Raw genomic sequence first — 16295 nt, forward strand, 5'->3', positions numbered from 1 at the left:
CAGTGGTAGAAATGGCAATATATTTATGAAGACACGCTAAATAAAGCTGTATTGCTTTTACAAGAATACACTCCAGATTATATCAAAGTTATAACAGAAATCCCATGGGTCTGAAAGAACGGGAAGAGAACTGCAAGACAGGATTCCATCTGCTTCCCAGGACAGCTTTTCATGCTGGGTACCCACAGCATGAGGCCAAACACACCTTCAGAAATAAATGCACTAAGTGTCAAATATTTTAACATCACCTTTCTACGCAAGGCTTTTCTATCAGCCTACCACCCCTTTCCAGACAGGGAAATTCCCACTAAATCATCAATAATACATCCAGGCAGCCATCAGTTCACCAAATAATGAGCAGTTCTAGCACACAGCGCCTACCCAGAGAAATCAGGCCTGGCAGATGAGAGTATAGCCCTTAATAATTTACAAGAGTCATTAACCTTATCCCAAAAGACAAACAAAAAGAATGTGATATCTACTCAGATTTCCAGACCAAACCAAGATACAGCATTTCAGAAGCCATTAGGATGCATCAGTCAATAAATGCTCTCCAAATGTTCTTCTGTGGAATAACCTGGCAGCCAAAGAACCATCCGTCTCTAAAAGCCTGTATTATTAGAGACACAACATCAGGAACCTTAAGAAACTTGCGCTGCCGAAAATGAGATCGAAAAGGTTTGAAAATTATTCAATATGGCAAATGCTAAAAATCTTTTGAATTTGCTATTTTAAGTAGACAAAACCAGTCTAGCCTGGTTGTGCACAGAATAAATACCAGCCCTCTACAAATGTCAAGTGTGCCCAGGGACAGAATTCACAGCCAGCATCAAATACTCACTCTGGCAGCACAACACAGAACCAGGAGTGGGGAGAAGAGCCCAGCGTCCTTCCTGGGACTAAACACTTGGTTCTGTTCCTGGCCAAGCAGGTGATCCACATCCCCACCAGGCATTCCTTACACAGGGACTGGAAGGAGTATCTGGGAAGGAATGATGATGATGCAGTTGGATACTAGTGACAGTCAGATCTGCAGTTTATGTCTGAAAACGAACAAAAACAACCCTACCACAAACTGCTCGGTGTTGGTGGTGTCTCCTGCTACAAATACACACCTTGCTGGTATAAAAGTGCTTTTCTCTCTGTGCAAACAGCCAGTACCACGAGGGTTTGCCTCTAGAGGGAAGCTCTCCAGTTCCGTCTCTTGGATCAGATCCCACACTCGGTTACCGTATTCCTGTGCCTGCTTTGAAGTCTCTCGAAAGGAGATAATGTAAATGCTGGAGGAGTGGCTGGAACACCCAGTCCTGCTCTGTGGGAAAGGAAGAGGTCCTGAGTTCTTCCCTGGCTCTGCTAAGCTGGTGTAGCAGCAGAAGCTTGGAAGCTTTGGGTGCTCCACCTTGTTTCTCACTCCATTTACATGATCATGTGGATTTTCTTCCAGGGAATTTTTTCCAGATGTTGTATATGAGCTGCTGTATCTTCCCTTCCCTCTCCACATGCCCAGTGAACTCTCCCTTCCACCTACAGCGTGCAGAATTGCTACATGATACAGGCTAAAAACACTTAAAAACCAGATGTGCTTCTTAAAGCCTGTACCTATCCCACTCCTCAGAAACCAGGACACAAATCACCCCTTTAGTGTCGATCATTGCGAAATGGCAGCAATTAAGGAACATGCTATTTCCCTAATTACAATTTCCTTTTTATAAAATGCCCCTTTATTCACAGCAGCCTCTGTTCCAGGCAGTGAAGCACAGCCCTGCTCTGCCTTGTCAAAGCCAAGTGTGGCTGACACTTTTTCTTTCCTAAAGCTTTTCCCTTTCCACACCAACACCTTCCCCAGAGGGCTTTTCCACAGTGAACACAGAGTGCTCAACTGGTTGATGGCATTTTGGGACTACAAGGAAAAAAAACAGCACTTAAAATAAAACAGGAGAGCCGTGAATTAATAAAATAAGGAATGGGTAACTGTACATTCCATAAATAGTGCCGAGAGAAATTACCGAAAGAATAATGGTTATCTTCCTGTAAAGGGAGTTTTTACTGAGGGTTCATATGGCACATTCCTTTGAAACAAAACACAAAGATGAAAGAAAAGGTGGCACCTTTTCAAACTTTCTTTTGCAAGCAGAGTGCATCCTTAATGCTTAAGCCTAATTAAACTCAGAGCAACTAATTCCAGGCAATAAAAAAATCCCCATCTTAGAAGAAAGGTGATCTGATAGGGCAAAATTATTATTTCAGTGCATGATCTGGAATATGCTGAAGATTAAATATTAGCAGCATATGTTCATGGAAGGAAAATAAAAAGATGGCATGTTAACAAGTACAGGTTTTCCTTCTGGCTTTCATGAGGTTCCATCAAGTTCATTATATATAAAAAACACTTCAAAATAAAGATCTGTACGTATAAACCTGTCAGACCAACACAACAATGTCTCAGCCTATAAACAGCACTCCCTGACCCACAGAGCTCTGGCTAACAGCCACTATATCCCTGTTTTTACAGGAAAAGCTCCAGCTCTGGGTGATCTGGGGCCAGGCTGACAGAATTCCTGACTGCTCAGCTGGGGCAGCACCCACCCGTGTCACACAGACTGAGGGTGGGCAGTGGGTGAAGTACGAACACTGTAAGAAAAGCAAGTACTGCCAGGATAACACTGCCATGGTGAACGGGAAGACATCTCCAAAATAAACCCAGCAATTGGTGTAACTTATCTGGACACGTGTTCAGTGGTGCCATAATTCAGTCCCAACATGCCTTTCTTCCACAAAAAAAGAGTGCTTTTCTAATATCCAGAAGCAAAAGAATTTTTGAAAGACCATTCTGTCTCCAAAGAGACCATTAGGATCAGTTTTCCATTCTAAACAAAAATTCCTATCTTCTCAAACAGCTCCAGCTCCTCCAAAATAACCAAACCATCCTGAGCTTTCTCGCGTCCTCACCTGCCAAAAGCAACAAACACTTCTAAGGGAGGAACAGCAGAAAACCGAGAACCATGCTTTAGTGGCAGCAAGGTTTGAACAAGTGAAAATATTGTTGCCTTTCCTGGAATGACAATTATCAAAGGTTTAGCCCAGAAATGTATTTTTGCTTTTTTTTTAATTAGGCTACTAAGATGTGCTGCCTTTCTCCATTTGTTTTTTCTTGCCACAGATCTTTAAAGATCTGCCATCTCCAAGTGAGAGATTATCTATGGTAACACGGTAAAGATTCATATTTGTGCGTGTGAATGTTATCCAGAATTTTTAAAAATCAGTCTTTCCCAAAGTTTTGAGGTTTCCACCTCAAAGCCTCAGTTCCCAGTAAATTTTATTTGCACATCCCATAATAAAGTTTTTTAATTTAAAATCTTAAGGCAACACAGTCCTGTGAGGCATTTCCTAACACAGTGAGGGGCCATAAACACCGGGTATTTTGTTGTCTGTGCAGCAGGAAATGCACAGAGCGTATCTCCCATTGAGAACGGGGTGCAATCATGCACCAGAGCAGCTCACCTTGCCCTGCCCAGGCTGCACACGGCTCAGCAGGGATTCTGCAGTTGGGAACCTTCTTTTTCACACACACTCCTCTCCTCAGGCACTACAAGTCTTAGAACAACTTTCTCATTCATAACAGGGCAGAACATTTTGCCTGCAGACCACACACAAAATCCTCAGCTTGACAGCTCGGGTGTTTCGGAGGCTGGATAAATCACAGAGGCCAGGGTCCTTTGAGCCCCCTGCAGGACCTGCCCTGCTGAGGATGCCAGAATCCCCTCTGTCAGTCCAGCTGCAGTGGGAAATAAAGTTCCCAATGCACATTTATTGTCCTGAAAGCTACAGCACGGACATGTTCACTTACACAGAACACAGGACCTAAGTTACGCCTGAAGAGCCGCAGGTTTTCCTACAGACAGTGAGAACAATTACATGGACAAATGACTCTTTCACATGGCCTGCAGGGTAGTAGCTTTCAATACTAACTTTTTATTAGATACTTCATTAAGTTAGTCACAATATTTTCCTTTCTGAAACTGCAGATTTTTTTTTTTTTTTTTTTTTTTTTTTTAACAGGACAAGGTATGCATTCCCTGAGGATCTTAAGTTACTTCATTGCTATAGATTAATTTTCTCTAGTCTTACTCCTTTATAACTCATTCCTCTGTTCAAAGAGATTTTCTCCCCCCATGAAAAGCTAACAGAATATCAAAGCTGCAATGCTGTGCTTTTCTCAGTAGTAAGACAAAGCGACATGTGAGATACCAAATTTTTTATAACTGGAATTTTGAACGGTATCTTGTGACATAATTTATGGCATGAGACCTTACAGAACTTGGAAATTTTCTGGTTTTTATGATTTGCAGTTACTGTACACGTCAACAAAATGAAATAGATAAAATATACACTAAGCTGATAAAAAAAGTCCGATATTAAATTCTCCATTTTAAACACACACAATGTGAACTCCTCTGCAACTGCCAGCCTGTGGATCTGTACACACACAGGCTCATCTCTGTACTGCTGCCTCTCCTCTGTTGAAGTAAGCACTGAATTCAAATAGGAAACATTCTGAAGCACAATTGCGGAGCTGTTCCCAAGGGATAGTTACAGTTTCACGGCTTAATTACTCCAACTTTCCATTTTGTTAATAACATAGTTGAATAAAAATGATCAGATGCTACTTGTGCATTCATTTTAATGAGTCCCTGGAAAGAAATGCCTACAGTGAAGCATGCCCAGGTCTCCTGAATCAGTGGGAAAAGTTCTGCACAAAGACAAGAAACATCTTCAGTTTTGATGCGTCAGTAATGTATTTTTGATCCTGAATCCCAATTCAGTTTTGAAGAAGAATAAGTTTTGGAGAAAGTTTCATAGTTAAATATGAAAATCAGTGCCTGAGCTACCATAATCCTCCAACCCCAGCTTCCCCTTCCAAATCTTAGCATATTAATCTCCTTTCCTTTTAGCTGCTCCAGTTCTTGCATAACAATGCCATTTCCTGAATTCAAATCTCCACAAATAAACCTTAAAGCTGAATAATACATTATTAAGCCCTGTGAATATTCCCTTAAGCAGGGCATCCTTAAAAAACTGGGCTACACTGTCACAACTCAGCATCATTTTCTTTGGACTTTCCGGGTAAGAACTGCAGCAGCCAACAACCTCAAAACCTTACTGAAACATAAAACTTCTACCCTCTGCAGAGATTTTTAATAAGCAACTAATACTTTGTGAAATCCCCATCCCTCCATACAGCAGCCACTTATTTCTGTGTGGATATGTAATTTGCACAGGCTCCCAGAGAAATCCTGGACTGGTATTTTTGGGGGGAATGAAAAGCACACTTCATCCCCACCTCCCTGCACAGCCCTGAGTCACACACCTCTCCCAAGTGTTCAAACCATCAATGCTCAAACTTTCACCTAAATGATCACTCCTGCAAGATGAAAATTTAAAAGTGTTTCACCAAAGAAGGATGCTCAGTTTCGATTTGCCTGCTCTCTCAGCTTTGATCTGTTCCTTTCCTAGTGCAAGTGCTCACTTAGAAGCTAAAAATGTTTAATTATTGTGTTCAAGCTCCAAGCTGAGCACAGGCTGGAGATTCTCTGCATTAAATATTATCCCAAATGAGCTCCCTCAAGTGTGACTGGCTGGATGAGGAGGATGGCAGCTGATGGCAATGCACATTGTCCATGGACATGGTCCACAGGACACTTTCACCAAAAGCCTGCCTCGAGCAAGGAAAACACAAATCATCTTGAAGAGCAACTACTACAGGGTAAAATGTACTGGACATCAGAGAGCAAAATTTATTTCTCAATTAGGTCCATAAAAGCAAACTGTTCATTATCACTGCTTTATCATCCACCCAAGACCCGTGAGATGCATTTTCTCGAAGGCATTGGAGAATACAAACAGTATTGCTAAGGAAGGATTAATTACCTGTTGTAAACGAAACATTTTAAGAATGTCTTTGCAGTAATCCCCAGTGAAAAGGAGACTGACGTTCAACAGGACAAGACAGTGTTTCATACATGGAAATTAGACAAATTCATTACACGGGAACAAGAAGTAAGGAACCGGGAAACAAAGGGACATAATCTCTCAGCTTAAACTTCTCTTTTTTTTTTTTTTTTATCAGGCACTCAGCAATCAGCACGGAGCCCTGCCCCTGCCTGATGGAGCAAGTGCTCAGGACCTTTATCAGCTCAGTAATTCCGTGCAGCGAGTGAATGCTGAGCCCGGAGCATGCCTTGGCACGACCAAATGCCAAGCGGTGAAAAGAGCTGAGCCAAAAGCACTCTGTGCCAATCCGGTGCTTTCCTAAGGGAAGAGGAACAGAAACCAGTGCAATTTTTAAAAACTGATCCTGAAAACTTACAAACCAGGAAACAGGCTGGCAGCTCTTGGGAGTGGTGCCACTATCACCAGCATCTTGTCACCTCCCTCCCCGTGCCCTTGAACATTCGCCTGACCCTGAAAAATCAACTGAAATGGAAGTGAAGAATCTGGAACGACAGACTAGATCTTAAATTATCATTCTTTTAGGTTTTAAGAAAAGGAAGCTTGAACACAAAATTACAATTTAATCCACCATGTTTCAGCTCACTGTGTCACACACCTCTAATTCCAGTATCTTACGAGTCTAGACATCTGTCTCAAACTTTTAATCTGAAGCTAAAAACTGTACAAAACTGATGCAGTATGAACACAGCAGAGCAACAGACTTCATGAAGAAGAACCATTTTACTTTGGGAAGGTACAAGATGCGTTTACCGGGTATTCTGCTCCAAAACATCCTAATTTATTCCGTTGTAAGTTTGCTCACAAAATGATCGATTACTCCCGACACAATTACACTTAAAGCAAAGCTTCTGGAGCTTTGTTTTTCTCTTTAAAGCTTAGGGAAGAAGCTGAGCTATGCTGAGCCCATCTGCACGTTAACAAAACATTTCTTAAGGTAGGATTTACAGTCTGTGCAAGAAGATAAAAATCTGCACTTTCGGTGGAAGGGACTATCCCTGCCCTTCTCTGGCAGCTGGAGCTGCTGGAAGTGTTTGTGGCTTGTGTAATCAGCCTGATGGATGTGCTCCCTGCAAACGAATCCCCCACACAAGAGAACTTCAGCTTCATGCTTTTCATATTACTACAGTTCAAGAGTATATCTAAGAGGCAACTCTAATTTTCTACTTTTTTTTTTTTTTTTTTTTATATATATTTAAATAAGTTATTTCTGATCATGGAAACACATTTAGAGAAACACTCTTCCAGAATTGTGGTAATTCTTAGGTAAAAGCTTGAGTTGGGCATGATATAATAACATTCTCAATAAACTCTAACACTTATTCCACTTGACTAATTTCCTATAAATTGCATGTCCATATTAGCATTTTAAGAAAATGAAGTTTATTGCTACGTGCCCTCCCTTAACAACTGCCAGCCAAATAAAAGGAGCATTAAAACATCTGTGTCTTTTGGGGGGAATTGTACCATCTTGGAAACAAAGTGCTGAGAAAGGCCTGACAGTTCAAATTCTGTCCTTGGCAGAGGTGAAAAGAAGGACAGAAAAATGAGGAACCACAGGGAAAGTGCATTGGAAACTCAGCTCTCTCCTCTGCTCAGAGATGGTTAAAAAACCCCATAAATCCCAGTTTTCAAAGAACTTTTCTGCCCCAAACTGAGAGGAATAAAACATTTTTTTCAAGGAAATTAGATATTCCACAGCTTTTTTTTTCAGGGTTGTGCTTACACAAAGTGATACCACCACACAAGACAATCCAAAGTTAACAGGTTCAACAAAATGTATTTCAACTCCTTTGGAGAAAAAAGGGAAAAACAGTGTAAAGTAGCCCAGGACAATTAATGTACTTCTGTGAACTGTTTTGGTCATAAAATTGACACTTTTCACTTCAATAAAAACATTTATCCACCTTTTCCAAACACGAACAGCCTTGTATTTCCACCATAAATCTAATCTTTCCACCCTGACACTGAAAATTTTCCACTGACCTCAAGTGCTTCCATTTTCCTCAAAGTCCCAAAAGGATAATCAGCAGCATAAAAGCTCCAGCTGAGCAGACACCAGATCCATTACTGTAGAATGGAGTGGATAACTGATCCATAACTATAAAATATTTATCTACATTTGGCACATGGCTATCAAACATCAGCAAGCTCATTAGGCGGTTTGGTCCAAGGACACGTTTCTTGCAAGAATTATTCCAAGATTTCACAAGAAGGTGGGGTATGTTTTCAGTCACCACAGCTTATTTAGAATATAATCAATCTCTAGAAGAATAATTGGTTAATTGGCAGATCACATAAAAAGTTCTGACAGAATTACCCCATTAATTCCTCCTGACACTGAGTAAAAATCTCAGGAAAAAATGCTCACACTGCTTTACACTGGTCACTTCAGCTTTGTTCGGGGTTTTCTTTCACCCTGATTAGAAAAATGGAAATAATTTTCTTCTACTAGTAACAGCTTGTCTCTTGAATCCACGTTAATAGTTAGCATTCAAGTTTTGAAGACCCGATTTGATTAGTTCTCTGAACAAAATCCCCAAATCAGCAGCTAAAGAAACCTTCTTCTGTGGAGAGATCTTGTCCCTTTTCCCCCAAGCCTCTCACAAAAAGGATGCAGTCACTACCAGACACAGGATTCCAGACTGGTATTTTTTATGTGGCTCTGATTTATTTGGACTGAATTATTAAGAGTAAGAAATTCACTAAGTCCATCTCCAATATTAACCAAGCTGAACTTGTTGCACAATTTAGCACCTGAAGGCAGGTGCAAACTGAATTTCTCAATATATGGATAAAGGAAAACCCATTTCTATTTATGTCTAAGAACCTCGGAAGGGAACAAAAAGAATAGCGAGTAACCAAAATACCGGTGTTGCAACGCATTACACAAACAACTATTTGCAATCCTACCCAAATTTATTTGTTATTATGTGAACGTATTTGACACATCAGAATGAAATCACGAAATAATCCTGCCAAACCGTTCTGGAGACAAAACTCCGTCTATGAGAACCTGATGGTGAAGCAGACAGGCTTTTTATTCTGCTTTTCATTAATAATGCAAGACCAACGAGACCAAGCAGACACTGCAACAAGTTACAGCCTCACTTGTTACAACCAACCATTACCAAGAGGACAAAGATAATCAAAATCATCTGATGGACAATGCAACCTGGCAGAAATAGTGGTTTTCAAGACAGGGATTACAGCTTGACACGTTCCAATTATTTTTTTGTACAGAGCAGAGGAGAACAAGTCAAAGGTGCTCCAAAAAGCAGTTTTCTAGGATTCCAAAAATAAACAAATATTTTCCGTTGTACTCCTGATTTCATGAAGACGAAACTCCTAACGTATTGAATTATTTTAAACTCCCAAAACCTGAACAAAAATGATTTTTCCAGAACTGCAGAGCCACTTGCAATATACTCAGAAGACAAATTCTGCTCATTTTCCAGCATTAAAAAGCAGATGTTCTTCTGTGCATTAACAACACTTGATTATAAAATAAATTTATCCTCTGTGCAAAGAGGAGTGAACATAATGGCTCCCCAAAGGCACAGCTTTGAGGTATGAGTGCTATTAGTTCAATTTCTTTTTCAAATGCTGCGGAGAAGGATGACAGAAAGAAAGCTTCCAGTTGTGATTCTTCTAATCCTCTGGTCCGTGGGTGCCTCCGCTCCAGATTTCCCTAATAAACTCTATTACAGCACAACCCTGCCCTGTCCTCACAGCACACAAACTGCAATCTGTGTGGTCTAGTCAGAGAATACTTCAGGGAAAGCATTTTGGGTTTCCAACGGTTATTTTTTAAAAACCTTGGATAGCAAGAGCGGGTCATTTCATTTAAAGAACCCACAGGAATCTCGTAACACTTCAAATACTTCTATTTGTGCGTGAAGATAGACATTTGTGTGGGATGTGGAGGGGAAACTTGGGGTTTATATATTAGTTTATTTGGGCAGAGGATGATTGCTGGTTTCCTACCAGTGTTTTTGCTAAATTGCTTTGCTAAACTCTCTATAGCATTGATTACCTGTTAAAATATTTAACTTGTGCAAAGTAATCAGTCACCAGCAAAAATTAGCAAACAGAGAAGCAAATGTGTGTTGTTTGGAAGTACCACTGGTGCATTGAAATAGCAGAGATGCACTGAGAGAAATATGAATGCAAGCAAGCATGGAAGAAAACCAGGCAGAAGCAGAAAGGGCAGAGGAATGAAGAGAATGAAGGGTGATCGAGTAACAACCCAAGCAAAGAGGACCATGGTGGAGAGATCTGATCTAGCTGCTACAGATTCTTCTGCAAAGCACAGACAGCCTTTACAACACTCCTCAGGACTTAAAATTCAAAGCATGCTGCATCACAGAGCCCAAGTCCTACAAATAACTTTATTTGAACCACATCCTATAGGCTATGTTTAGCCCATAAATGTTTCATTGCACTTTTCAACAACCACTTACTGGCTATACCTCCAACTTTTTCCAATCAAAGCATCAGAAACGTACACAATGTGAGCGTATGGGTAATGAATATTTTCTTTTGTGACAAACTCGACTCTGACCGTTGTCACCTGCCCACCCAGCTCTCCCAAATCTTGCTGCTGCTGTTCTGCTGCTCCACAGGTGCGTCCCCACTCCAGGTGCTAAGCCCATGAGGTTCCCACGGCCTGCTTTCCAGCACAGCCCTGTGAACCTGTTTTCTGCACAAACGAGACAGCAGCAGATTGGAGATAAGCAGATGCAATACAATATGGCCAAGGGGCTGTGGAAAAAAAAGATCTGACAAAACTCATTCCTGGTGATGCTGACATCCTCCTGCATGGCCATAAAACCATCTGGGTAAAGAGAAACTCAGCCAAATAAGCACTTGCCTCACACCCATTTTTTAGGGGTCCATTTCTGGACACAGGTACATGAGTACATGTGCTAACAAAGAGGCAGGACAGGAGGTGCAAGCAGTTCTTTAAAATGGCCTGTGCAAGGTATCTGCCAAAAAACCACTGCTCTGATGTGAGGCCTTGGGCAACGATTAAGGATGACATAGGGAGAGATCCCAGAGCCATTCCCTTCTCCTCTGGCCCCAGAGCATGCTCCGTTTCCTTCTCACAAGCCTCAGGACAAGCTCTTCCTGGGACAAAGAGCAACATAAATCTTTAACAAGAGTTACGGTTAATCAGAATGAAGAATTTAATTCATCTCATCATGAGAAATACAGAGATATTGCACAGGTCCCTCTCCCTGTTCCTGGTGCCCTCCTGTGTGCTGGTCCTGATGTTCGTGAGTCTCATCACTGAGCCAAGCTGAATTGCACACCTAGTGCTAAAACTCTCCTCTCCTCTGCAGTAAACCTGTTGCTTTAACAAGTTGACTCAAGTTCAGCGAGGGCCCACAGGTGAGAGGAGGGAAGATGGGAGGAAGAACTAAGCCATTATTTTTGGTTTAATTTAGGTGCTGTTTCGTGCTACAGTTGAGAGAGGGAAAGGAAATAAGACCTATAAAGAGAAAAGTACTGCTGTAGGGTTATGAAGACCTAGGAGTAAACATGCCAAATGGTATTTGCCACACAACAACAAATGTGAATCAGAATGAGAGTCAGTACTGGGGCAGAGGAGGGAATGTTTTCTCTGCTACTCAGGAAGCACTTCAATTGTTTGGGAAAGGTGTGAGTCACTAGCATCTACAGCTGAGACATCCAAAGCTACAAACACTTGACGTACTTCAAAGGCTCTTTGGGATGGAAGAATAGAAATCTATATGTACTTTTTCAAAATGACAGAAGCGTGAAGCCATGCATCATTTCACAGATTTTGATTTGTTGTGTTTAGGCTCTTGGGAATTGCACTATCCAAGCACTAACCTCGAAAGGCCCCGCTCTCTTGCTTCAGAGCTCTGCGTGGTTAAATAGCTCTTTGGGATAAAAGATGAGAAGTGCACAGGAACTGATGGAACGCTATTTTAATGCAGCACTTTCCTATGTCTCAATTGGTAGCTGATCACAGCCATTTAAGCAAAATTACCTTTCTGATGGCAACCAAGAATCTCATGGCAACAGTACGTGCCATAAAAACAACCCTCCTCCTCTTTGATTTTGCATCTGCTTGCAGGAGCTCAGCATGAAGGCAGTCAGGAAGTTTTACTGCCATTTTGCAACACTGACTTTTATGGATTCTTCAGACAATAATGCACTGGAGCATTTCTTAATCTATTTCTAACTCCTAACATAATTTATTACTTCTAGACACAGGGAAAAAGGCTAGTTGGACTTCAGGAAGGTTTTCATTCCCAGGTGAAGCTCACCGCAGCAGGATTTTCAAGCCATGGTGAAGGGCTTGGCTCTTGAGCTAGATTTAGCCAGACTGGGAGCCTAATGGCAAATATTAGTGTAATAATCCAAATACAGACCCCCTTCCTTCAGATATGTGCTTTAACATTTTTCCCTATGAACATCATCAAGCTGAGATGGTATTAAACACCTACACAATCCTTCTAGAGAAAAATATGGTTTTATTTCCCACGATGCGTTCTTCAAAATGATTCTTTCACCTTGATATCAGGGATTCCAAGGAATCCTGACGGACTGCATGTGATCACACCACAGGCACCTTCCAGAAGGGAGTCATGAAATGCCCCAAGAGTCCTGGCTAACCCAAGTTCAGGGAGTAAAGGCATTACTCCACTCTGACTGACAAACTCCAGGGAAAACAGATTGCACAACAGGAAGAGAGTAAAACAGAGCTTGAGAGCTTGGACACACATGAGAGTCATTAATTTACCCCTGACCCCAGATCTCAGAAGAGAAACAAGAGGAACACAGAAAGAATGCTTGGCTTTATGTAGGCACATGGAAAGTATGTGCAGTATCATAAGCGTTTAATTAGACTTTTATGCAACTAGTGATAGCCTTTCTTAATTCAAATTCCTTTAAAAATTCCCATTTAGAAAACCTCTTTTGAACTATACTTCTATTTTCCTTAATTTAATGAAAGCTCACGAATAATTGCTTTTATGAAGAACTTATTTTCTCCCAAACACATCTAAGTTATTTTGTCCTCGAGAGATTATTCAGGTATACTTCCAATCCAATTGATCTGTAAAACCTTTGAGGAAAAGCTTTCAGAATGTAGAAGTCTGACTGCCCAGCCTATGGCTGCACCTGAAATGCTGCAGTCTGCATTTAACTGGTGCTGCATCATACCCAACTTCCTTAACACTGGGAAACCAGTGTAGCATGAGGTGATGCCCCTTCCTTTGCTAGCAAGTTCCAAGTTTTATTGAATTCTCTCACTCAGTGCAGGCTTTCGATTGTTGAACACTTGATATTAGTCCTTTCACAAAGTGAGCAACTTTCCATACATTCAATAAAAATCCTCCCATGCTTTAAAACCCTACAAGTCTGAAACAAATATTCCCACTTACTGCTTCAGAGCAAGTAAATCAAGAAACAGGAGCTCCTCATGAGAGGTTCTGCATGCCAGAGCTGTCCAGACTGCAGTGTGATAACACAGACCCTCATAAGTACGGCTGCATTGCTCTGTTGATGTATTTGTGCACACTCACCAGGGGAATGCTGACAATTTATGTAATAAAAGACATCGAAAGAAAAATTAACTACCTTGTAGCGTGGCATTGGTGCATCTTCCCTCTCTCATCTCAGGGATCAGAAGCACTGCTCCTGCACTGAGACCTGCCACAGCTCCCTGAAGGACACTGAGGCTCAAAGAGCTGCTGCTGGCAAGTCACGAGCTGCATTTGCAGCACTGCTTCTCGAACGTGGCAGCAATAACATGAGTTTGTCTCACTTTCAAGAAGCCTAAAGTAGCAATAGGGCTTTTCAGCCTGGAATCACAAATCACTTAGCACTGTGCAATTTCAGAAGGATCCAGGGGATGCAGGTTTTCCACAGCAGGGCCCCGTCAGGCTGTGGAGCCAGGCAGCAATCTGCCCTGATCTCCCTGAACACGCATCCTTGGACTGAAATGCGCAGAATGGAAAAAGCTAAACACGCAAAGAAACAGACACACGTGTACAAACACATCTCAGTATTCCAGAGAAATCTCTCCTCCAAGTGTGGTTCAGATGAAGGCATCACACCGAGGTGGTTCCTCCCCAAGGGCTGCAGGAAGGTGGCCCCGAGGTCCCTCCTGGGGTCACCCAGCACAGGCTCTGTCCCCCAGGGGGGCACAGCCAGCTGCTGCTCCCTCAGCCCAACAACTTCTGTTTTAATGATGGGGGTTGACAGATTTTACCACTGCATACACATCTTTTCTCACATAACCAGGCATCTGAAGAATGGAAAAAAACCCACCTCATTTGTGAGTGGGCTGAAGGTACCAGTCAAGAAGTAAAAACTTGCTCTTGTCAGATGGAATGATTTATCAACCTGTTATCTCTCAGCAAAGACATGGAGAACGCCTGTGCAAGCTCCCTGCAGTGCACAGGAAAACAATTTAACATGTTTAAACCCTAAGTAAATGAATCCCCTCACTCTGTACTGAAATCAAGGAAGAGCTTGCAGCTCTGTCCTGCACCGTGGAGCCAGGGGCAGTACCTGTAACTGAGGGACAGGTGAGGGACAATGTCCCCTTCATGGATTCCAACCTGACCTAGAAAGAATTTATCACACTGAGTGCTGAACAGCACTGCAGGAACATGGCTGGCAGGTCTAAAGACTTCCTAAGTTTCTGAATCAAAAATAAAATGATCAATGTACAAAATATTCTGAAAAAAATCTTTGTTAAATAAACTTTTTTTTTGTAAGAACATAGCCTCATTTTCAGAAATACTACTGGCAATGACACACGCACAGTGGTCAGCAGAACTCATCCACAAGAAATATTTTGGGAACACATCAGTGTTCCAGGCTCTCAGCTCTGCCCCATTCCGTTTTCTCTTTGATGTCAGTAAGTTATTCATCTTATTAGTTCAAGCTTTATCTTTTGATCAAACTTTTGTAATACATAATTTGGAAATTAGTTTCTTAGAGGGACAAGAGCTGTCAAATCAGACGGACCCCAACAAAGCAGTAACAGCTTAGGACAAGTCAGAGCCAAAGTTGGAATTTCAGAGCATATGTGCAAGTTATTATTTTCTAAAAACCACAGTGTTGACATTACAAGGGAAGAAAAGAGAGGAAAGATCCTATCTCCTGAGCTCTTGATCAAATTACTTCATAATTCACCCACTAACGCTATCCCCTGGTTCCCATAACAGACAGCAATCTGAGACAGAACAAGCCCATGGATTTTAGAGCATTAAGGGAGAAAAGGGAACAAACTACAGTGCTGCAACTAAATCTCTCGAGGATGTAGAAGCACTCTGAATATTTTACCTAGCAGAATAATTTTACGGGACCTTGCAGATATAAAATGTGGGCACAAGTTGAAATGAGCCACAGTCCATGTGCAAGATATAAAAACTAGGAGCCCAGAGCTACACACTGTCTGCAGTTTCCTATGGTTTCTTTCAGCAAACTTTTTTCAAAGCAATTGTCAAAGATATTAGATTCCAGTATTCCAAAGATGGTATCTACTAGTTCTTAATTTATCCTAGCCTCTTATCTTTGAAGCAATTCCGTTTCTGTCTCAGTGCCTAATTTCCATTTTACACATCCTATAATTGTGTTTGTCCTTTTGTCCTTTAAAGTTGACTTCTAAAGATTCCCATCATTAACACATCTACAAGGAACAAACAACTTGCTGTCTGTGTTCTTTGGTTGAGATCTAATTATTAAAGTTATAATTATTTCTCCTTACAGATTTTAATAAGTTGGAACTTGCATTAAATTGCTCTTTTACTGAAAGTTGTGGGCTTGGACATTTCTTTCTCTAGGAAGGGATGTGTTCTCTGCAGAGGTTTCAGATCCTTAACCTGTAAACTAACTTGTTGCATGAGTTACTGTTCACTTTGCCTTCTATCAAGTCCTGGTTATTCTCAATCATATTTAGTTACCCTTTGCTTATTTAGGAACTACTGCTCTCAGCCCAGAAATTTTATGCAGTGTTTCTATAATTCCATACTAAGATTTTTAAACTTTTTACCTTCTCTCTTTCTTCAATATCTATTTTCTTAATGGGTAAAGCATGAACTTCATCTTCTTAGGACACGGACAAGCTAACACTTTTTAACATGTAAACTCCAGAGCTGGTAAGCCCTCTCTGAGATTAAAAAAAAAACCATGAAAAATGACTCACAACATTGAGCTATGCTTATTTAATGATACAGACTCTTTTCTATACAGCAAAGTATAAATAGTGTCCACAGCTGTGCAATTTATCCTCAGCCATT

General features: G+C 41.2%; 1 protein-coding gene across 4 annotated transcripts in view; it reads right to left on the bottom strand.

The window, feature by feature from the left end:
* The window catches only part of PEAK1 (pseudopodium enriched atypical kinase 1), a 109742-nt gene that overhangs the window by 78696 nt on the left and 14751 nt on the right, over positions 1 to 16295 (bottom strand). Inside the window, exon 3 of one of the 4 annotated variants that reach the window (XM_058422331.1) lies at positions 842 to 982. The exons of the other annotated variants lie outside the window; for them this stretch is intronic. The gene's annotated coding sequence lies outside the window, so the exon portion shown is untranslated. The remainder of the gene's footprint in view (positions 1 to 841; positions 983 to 16295) is intronic. 4 annotated transcript variants of the gene reach the window in all.

The sequence above is a fragment of the Hirundo rustica genome, chromosome 13 (genome assembly GCF_015227805.2).
Source record: "Hirundo rustica isolate bHirRus1 chromosome 13, bHirRus1.pri.v3, whole genome shotgun sequence".
Classification (NCBI taxonomy): domain Eukaryota; kingdom Metazoa; phylum Chordata; class Aves; order Passeriformes; family Hirundinidae; genus Hirundo; species Hirundo rustica.